The sequence below is a fragment of the Poeciliopsis prolifica genome, unplaced genomic scaffold (genome assembly GCF_027474105.1).
Source record: "Poeciliopsis prolifica strain line A6 unplaced genomic scaffold, Auburn_PproV2 SCAFFOLD073, whole genome shotgun sequence".
Classification (NCBI taxonomy): domain Eukaryota; kingdom Metazoa; phylum Chordata; class Actinopteri; order Cyprinodontiformes; family Poeciliidae; genus Poeciliopsis; species Poeciliopsis prolifica.
The window spans coordinates 142,315-148,757 of NW_026562448.1; the positions used below are offsets into that span (position 1 = coordinate 142,315).

Sequence of the window (6,443 nt, forward strand, 5' to 3'; positions counted from 1 at the left end):
CTATATACATATACATATACCCTAACCCTAACCCTAACCCTACCCATAAACTACAGTGCAAAGTTATTTCACGGGTGAACTGGAAGGAGTCAGAGAATCTGGTTTCCCAGCAGAATCCGGTTCTGGAACTGGACCTTCCCTCCACCCCTCTCTGGTTTAATGTTTCTGTCTGGTGTGTTAAACTGGTTGTGTTCCTGTGGTTCCTCTCCAGACGGTCCAGACCATCCTCCTGGTCGTCACAGGCTTCACCATCTGCTGGATGCCGCACCACATCATCGCCATGTGGGTGGAGTTTGGCACCTACCCGCTGAACGACGCCACCTTCGCGCTCCGCATCGTGTCCACTGCCTGTCATATGGGAACTCCTGCATCAACCCATCCTCTACGCCTTCCTGTCCGAGAACTTCCGCAAAGCCTGCCGCCAGGTGTTCGCCCGCCACCTGCTGTACGCGGCGCCGGCCGACGGCAGAGTGGTTCGATTCCGCTGGACAACTTCTCCACCACGCACTCCAGCACCAACATCTGAAGGAGAAGCTGGAGGTCATGCCGGTCACATGACCAGGGAGGCTGCAGGTGATTGGCTGCTTTGGTCGGCCTGCGGCTGACGGAGAACCGAGCAGAGACCTGATTTATCTTGTGCTTTTATTATCGTGGAGAGAATTTTCCACAAACTGAACAATGATTTTATTTTAATGTGTCAAATTTCTCAGTTTTCTCCTGAACTCCAACTGAGACAAACCAAGTCAGCGGTTTTGGTTCTAATTATTCGTACATTAACATAAATACATGACATGAATGTTAACACAGAGACTCTGAAGCTGTTAACCATAAATAAAGTTTCTGAAGAAGAATGGATTTTCAGTCTGTCTCAAAGACACTGGATGGATCAGATCCAAATCTCAAACCATGAGACCAGAAACATCTGGACCCTGAAACAAATGTTCTGTAGCGACCCGGTGGCTCCAGGTTTCTATCCATAATGTTCTACCAGTTCAGTAAAGCCGATTCCAGAGTTCAGAGTTCATCCAGCGGTTTCTGCCTTCAGGCAGGTAAAACTCACCTGCAGGCTCTGCTGGTTGGTTCCAGAGCCCAGAGTCGGATCGGCTTGCTGCCGGTCCCAAACCATCGAAAGGGGTAACCGGCCAGGCCCGGTTCGGTTCGACCCGGCTCGGTTCGGAACTTTTAGCTTTTAAGGACCTGCTGGTTTTGTTGGTGACGCAAGCTTCGCTCCTGCTCAGTGATTGGCTGAGGACAGAAAGAAGAAAAACGAAACTCGCTGCAACACGGAAGTGACAAAAGATACAAACAGCGACTGATTCAGTGACAGCGGCGTTTCTCCCATTGTGAGATAATAAAACATGTTATATTACATCCTATTATTGTGAAATGGCTACATATCAGTTATTAACTGGTTATCAATGCTTAATTGTTGAGGACATAAAACCAATAAACCTGAAGAAAACAATAGTGGCATGTATGTCTGCATTGGTCTAAAACTAACAACATAATTAAGTTTTGTCTGTAATTTACATAACTATTCCAGTTATTCATAATTCTCCATGTCTGGATGGTAAAAATTGTTTGCATATATAAAGCAACATGTCAGTTTGAAAGAATTCCTTCTGTGTAACTTCCACATCAGTAACTCTGTCATCTCTCTACGTTTATGTGCCACAAGCTGTAACATCTGGTTTGTTCTCCAGAAGAAGAGGAACATGGCCGACATGATGGAGAACCACCAGGAGAACCACAGAACAACAACTGGATCTCCTTCAGCAGCGACCAGCTGATGGCAGAGCTGCATGGAGTCCAGGCAGACCAGAAAATAAAAGTCAACAAAGTCTCTTTTATATTCTCTCCACACATTATTGGACAAACTGCAGTTTGTTTGGCATCGAGGTCCTAATACAATCCTCCCAAAATGTGAGGAGGACCGCTTCCTCCCTTCCACTGCGTATTTTCTTTTGTCTCAGAAAAACCACAACTGATGTTCTGTTGCATCATAACGAAGCACATGGTTCCTGGTGGTGGGGCGCTACACCCCCCACCACCAGGGGGCGGTACTGTGTACCTTGTATTTAATTTGTATTTTTGTATTCTTTTGCGTATGCTTACTGTGTGCCACTTTTTTGCCTGTGAGCTGCTGGTAACTTTAATTTCCTGAGGGAGTCTAAGTCACCCTGCTATAGAACCGAGTTGGGCAGATTGAGCTGATGGAGAAGAACCAGTGAAAAAAGGGGCATAAATGTCTAGGCATCTTTCTTGAGATTCAAGCTCACCTTCCATATGTCTTAAGAGACAAGAACCAAAGAGACAAGAACCAAAGAGAGAGGAACCAAAGAGACAGGAACCAAAGAGACAGGAACCAAAGAGACAAGAACCAAAGAGAGAGGAACCAAAGAAACAGGAACCAAAGAGATAGGAACCAAAGAGACAAGAACCAAAGAGACAGGAACCAAAGAGACAGGAACCAAAGAGAGAGGAACCAAAGAAACAGGAACCAAAGAGACAAGAACCAAAGAGATAGGAACCAAAGAGACAGGAACCAAAGGGACAAAAACCAAAGAGACAAGAACCAAAGAGAGAGGAACCAAAGAGACAGGAACCAAAGAGACAGGAACCAAAGAGACAAGAACCAAAGAGAGAGGAACCAAAGAAACAGGAACCAAAGAGATAGGAACCAAAGAGACAAGAACCAAAGAGACAGGAACCAAAGAGACAGGAACCAAAGAGAGAGGAACCAAAGAAACAGGAACCAAAGAGACAAGAACCAAAGAGATAGGAACCAAAGAGACAGGAACCAAAGGGACAAAAACCAAAGAGACAAGAACCAAAGACAGAGGAACCAAAGAGACAGGAACCAAAGAGACAGGAACCAAAGGGACAAGAACCAAAGAGACAAGAACCAAAGGGACAAGAACCAAAGAGACAAGAACCAAAGAGACAAAAACCAAAGAGAGAGGAACCAAAGAGACAGGAACCAAAGAGACAAGAACCAAAGAGAGAGGAACCAAAGAGACAGGAACCAAAGAGACAGGAACCAAAGAGACAAGAACCAAAGAGAGAGGAACCAAAGAGATAGGAACCACAGAGACAAGAACCAGAGACAGGAACCAAAGAGATAGGAACCAAAGAGACAAGAACCAAAGAGAGAGGAACCAAAGAGACAGGAACCAAAGAGACAGGAACCAAAGAGACAAGAACCAAAGAGAGAGGAACCAAAGAGATAGGAACCACAGAGACAAGAACCAGAGACAGGAACCAAAGAGAGAGGAACCAAAGAGACAGGAACCAAAGAGACAGGAACCAAAGAGAGAGGAACCAAAGAGACAGGAACCGAAGAGACAGGAACCACAGAGACAAGAACCAGAGACAGGAGGGATTAAACACACAGAGGGTCGTCATGAAGACGACACACCTCAAGAGGAAGACGGGACAACGAGGAGCACAGACTTAAACACATGGAAAACTCAAATCCTGTCAACATAATTTGACATAAAAACAAACACAAATTGAAATATATAGTAAAAAATTAAGTTCAAAACTAGATTTAAAAAACTACAAAAGGGTTTTGAGTTTGGACTTGAATGTGGAAAAAAGTCGATGTTACGGAGATCGAGTGGGAATGAGATCCAGAGTTTGGAGCAGAGCAGCTGAATGCTCTGCTCTCCTAGTGACCAGATGGACGAGGGAACAGAGGAGAGTCTGAGGGAACAGAAGAGAGTCTGAGGGAACAGAGGAGAGTCTGAGGGAACAGAAGAGAGTCTGAGGGAACAGAGGAGAGTCTGAGGGAACAGAAGAGTCTGAGGGAACAGAGGAGAGTCTGAGGGAACAGAAGAGAGTCTGAGGGAACAGAAGAGAGTCTGAGGGAACAGAGGAGAGTCTGAGGGAACAGAAGAGAGTCTGAGGGAACAGAGGAGAGTCTGAGGGAACAGAAGAGAGTCTGAGGGAACAGAGGAGAGTCTGAGGGAACAGAAGAGAGTCTGAGGGAACAGAAGAGAGTCTGAGGGAACAGAGGAGAGTCTGAGGGAACAGAAGAGAGTCTGAGGGAACAGAGGAGAGTCTGAGGGAACAGAAGAGAGTCTGAGGGAACAGAGGAGAGTCTGAGGGAACAGAAGAGAGTCTGAGGGAACAGAGGAGAGTCTGAGGGAACAGAAGAGAGTCTGAGGGAACAAGTGGGGGAAACCATGTGAAGGTGTTATGGGTTCTATGCTATAGTTCCTGTAATATGTAATATGATGATGATGATGGTGGTGGTGACGTCATCAAGTTTTAGCTGATATCACCTGGTTCATTTAGCAAATTATTTAATGAAGTAAAGCAGTTTGTAAAGTAGATTAATAATCTTTTTCTTGTTTACATTTAGTTTGGTTTGCTGGTGGTTCAGTCCAATCAGGTGCAGGTGTGATGCCAAGTGACTGTCGGAGCAGCGAGTCCTTGGATGGATGTCAGACATTGGAATAAACGTCTTCAGAAGAATCTGAAAGTTGTGTTCTGTTCACCTTTCTGACCTTTTGACCTCGCTACTTCACAAATGGTGGCATCGCTGGATGCAGGCTGAGAGGTGACAGCGATGCAGTAACTCACTCGTATACTGGTTCTGGCTGCAGAGTCGCATCCCGCTGTGGTTCTGCTCATCATCGTCTTCAGGATGTATTTCTGCCCGTTGACCCAACGGCAGCTGCAGCACCGCTTTCCACATCGCTCCCAAAATCTAACAGTTCAGTTCTAAATTATCCCAGAAACTTTTTTTCTCCTGGAAATTTGTTCAGTTTGTTTTTGTTTTTTTATCATTAAACATCTGGAAGCAGCTGGAATCAAACATGGCCGCCGAGCTGAGGTAACATCTGCCTGTGTATATCTGTGACGGCTCATGCTTTTCTTCTGATGCTTCCTTAGCAACAGATTAAGCCTCATGCTTTGAGGCTTTTAATGTGAAAGTCTCACCCTTTACATGTTGAGTTCCAGTTTGTGCCTTGCTATAATATCAGTTCCCTCTCTGGGACACAAATAAATCTGATCCTGAAGTCTTTCAGAGGTTTTGTTTGGACCTTTAATGTGGTTCCTTCTGTTGAGAACCAGGACTTTGGTTCTCTTTCCTGGGGGTTTTCTGTTGCCTGCTGCTTCCCTCTCTGTCCACTAGATGGTGCCCAGAGGCTACTCCACCTGGAGGGCGTGCCTGGGTCCTACACACCTGTGATTCATCGCCTGTCATCCAGGAGAATTTGAGGAGCAGGCTGCCAGCACTTCAACACCTGAGTGTTTGCAAGGAATGGTTGCTCTCACCGTTTTCTCTGAAGCTGCTTCTAGTATTTTATTCTTGTTGCCTCTCTCAGGTTGTGACGCTCTGGAAATACCTGCGTGAAGCCCGAGTTCCTGGCTTCCCGGATTCCTCCCCTCGTGAGAAATCTCCCCTCTTCGCCTCTGCAAATGAACCATAAATCGTTCCTGGATTCCAGCTGGCAGTCGGTTTGCTCCTCGTTCCTCCTCACCTGAACTTACCTGTCTGCCCTCTACCGCAGTTCTCCATCATCTACCAAAGAACTCGCCTCATCAAAACCCCACTCTAGAACCCGGACCGCTTCGAGGACCTCCACAAGGAGCCCAAACCCCAGAAACCGCTGTATCACCTCAAGCCCAACCCTGACCTGAAACTCCCCATCTGTCTCATTGCTCTTGAGAGGAGAGACGACCCCGGCTGCCGTCCTCAACAACAACAACCACACATTCTCACTTTGTCATTGTTCAAATAAACTTTATTCTGTATGTGGCGAAAGGAACTTGGACCCATCATGGCACCGAACACTTTCTGTCCAGATTTAGAACCTTATTTATGGTCAACAGAAGCAATTTGGAAGATTAATGTTTATCAGTGCTATTAAGTCATAGCATAATAAGGCCTGGCGTTTCATATTTTATCAGTTGTATTATATTCTGAACCATGAATAGTTTCTACACATTTCTTCTCTAATATGCAGGTTTGCAGAAAGTATTCATACCTCTTGAACTGTTCCACATTTTGTCACATTACAGCCACAAACATACGTTTCACTGGAATTTAATGTGAAACACAAAGCGGCACATAATAAATAGAAAGAGTTACACGATTCAAAACATTTTGAAAAGTTAAAAACTCCAAGGTGCGGTGTGCAAAAGTATTCAGCTCCCTGAGTCATTGTGGAACCCTGTTCCTGTAATTGCAGCTGCTAGTCTTTAGGGTTTGTCTCTGCCAGCTTTAATCAACGAGTGACTCTTTGCCAAACAGCTGAAGCTCAGTTTGGATGCCTGACCTCAGAGAAGGGGGCCAGGGGCTGAATACTGTTTTAAAGTTTATTTGCAAAAATATTTTGAATTGCATAATTTTCTTTAGGCTTGCCAATAGTAAACCACATTGTGTTTCACATAAAAGTCCAATGAAATATTATTATTTCTATGAAAAGTCC

General features: G+C 45.2%; 1 pseudogene; it reads left to right on the forward strand.

The window, feature by feature from the left end:
* Positions 1-526, forward strand: part of LOC129352132 (galanin receptor type 1-like) — a 36,267-nt pseudogene extending 35,741 nt beyond the window's left edge.
* The last annotated feature ends 5,917 nt before the right edge of the window (positions 527-6,443 follow it).